General features: G+C 37.0%; 1 pseudogene across 1 annotated transcript; it reads right to left on the reverse strand.

The window, feature by feature from the left end:
• Positions 1 to 361: 361 nt before the first annotated feature.
• LOC309863890 (cilia- and flagella-associated protein 276 pseudogene) lies at positions 362 to 883 on the reverse strand (annotated as a pseudogene). Its single transcript has one exon. The product of its transcript is annotated as a cilia- and flagella-associated protein 276 pseudogene (transcript).
• Positions 884 to 2,002: the final 1,119 nt, after the last annotated feature.

Consider the following 2,002-nt stretch of genomic DNA (forward strand, 5'->3'; position numbering starts at 1 on the left):
GTATTTAATCTATTGATGGCTTTGGGTAGTATGGACATTTTAAACCATACTAATTCTTCCAATCCCAATAAATATTGGCTATCTTTCCATTTAATTTGTGTCTTTGACTCTTTTCATCAGTGTATTATAGTTTTTAGTGTGGAGATTTTCACCTTCTGGTTAAATCTATTCCTATGTATTTTACTGTTTTTGATGCTATTGTAAATGGGATTGTTTTCTTTGACTTTCAAATTAATCTGTTGTTAGTAACAACAGTAGCAATAGTATGAAATGCTACTGATATTTTTTTTTTTCAGCAAAAATCTATTTAATGGAGGTAGGCAGCAGATGTTCAACTATGATTAATTAGTCCAGGGGCCTCTCAACATTGGGTTGAGAAGAAGCCATCATCATTCTTTTGGGAGTAGCCTCCACTGGTGGCTGCAGTGTGAGCGGATACTATGGATCCCTGAATGCTGTGAATAGACTCCTTCTTAGGGTTGATCCAGTATCTGATGTTAGACTGGGAAGTGATGGAAGGTGGTAGAGGAGGGGGTAAAAGTTCTCCAGGGAATTGGGTCTTGATGATTCCATGGGTATCCTGGGTAGTCTCCTGGTGTAAGACTATCTCACTTTTGTTCTTGAATGTCCCTGTGTGGTGGTTGTACAAGGCTGCTAAGTGGAAATTAAGGTCATCTTTTAATATCTTAGGATCAAAAAAATAAACATCCCGCCTCATGGAGGTGATTGTGGGAGTTGAGCCAAGCCAACTACAGGGTTCCTGTTGCTGAGCAAGGTGAGCTGGGTTCTCACATGGCAGTTTCTTGGAAGCCTGGAGTTTTCCCACGTAAGTCTGATTGTTATCCAACATAAGGTGCTGCAAAGAGTCTCGGGTGAAAGGCATGGTCAAATGTGGAGTGAGACACTGGTGTGAGGGATGGAAAGCCAGCGCAGCCGCACACAATCGAAATGCCACTGATTTTTGTATGTTAATTTTGTATCCAGCAACATAACAAATTTGTTAATTAGATCTAACAGTTTTTTGATGGAGTCTTCAGGATTTTCTAGATATAAATTATATGATCTGCAAATAGAATACAATATTAAATAGATATGACTTGGGTTTATTATAGTAACAATAACAAAGGGGAATGTTACATGAGGTAAAGTCTAGGAACCACTTGGTACAAGCTTCCAGATGTCCCCATGGATTTCCATGGAGATATTCTTATTACTCTCAACAGTGATATGAGAACACATATGAGCATTCTCAACCAGAAAGCTTGGTTGTGCTTTGGTGTCCAGGGTTTTGATTGTGAGTCAGTCATGTGAGCTTGCAGTGCCCATATGACTGACCTTAGCTACTCAGATTCTAGTCTAACTTCACAGAAAGAAATCATTTATTCATCGTAAGCCACATTTTAGAATAAACTTGCCAAATGGTTACAATATGGTCTCAGACATAACAAAAAATTCCTATTAGGCAAAATGTTCCAAGGGCTCAAAGTTTATGCTTAAGAAAATGATGACCAAGCCATCCTTGGAATGAGCAGGGTTTGAGTAAACAAACCTGAGTTAAATCTTTTCTACCAAAAACCTTGGCAAGTTCTACTTCCATATGCCACTATTTCTCATTTTTTAAAATGGGAGCATTAACTATATTATATACATAAAATTATGTTTCAGTCATGAGTTGGCTCCTGTAATACAGTTTGCACATTACCCTGACACAGTGAAAATACCACTAGCTGTTAAATGTTAGAATTAATATTAGTATAGCTATTATTATTGCCACTGACTTTTCTGAAATGTGCAGTGGAATCACATAAACTCTTAATGGATTTGTTCCTCCATTGTTCCTCCTTTGTTCAAAATTTGTGGGAAATACAGTAGTAATTAACTGAGTATTTGTGAGAAAATTGTGTTGGTATTTCTGAACAATTCTGGTATACACATTGTTGTGAATGTCCTTAACTCATGAGTGAAATTAAATCTAAAATATTTAGATATACACTTAGTGAAT

Source organism: Mustela nivalis, assembly GCF_964662115.1.
Source record: "Mustela nivalis genome assembly, chromosome: 4".
Classification (NCBI taxonomy): domain Eukaryota; kingdom Metazoa; phylum Chordata; class Mammalia; order Carnivora; family Mustelidae; genus Mustela; species Mustela nivalis.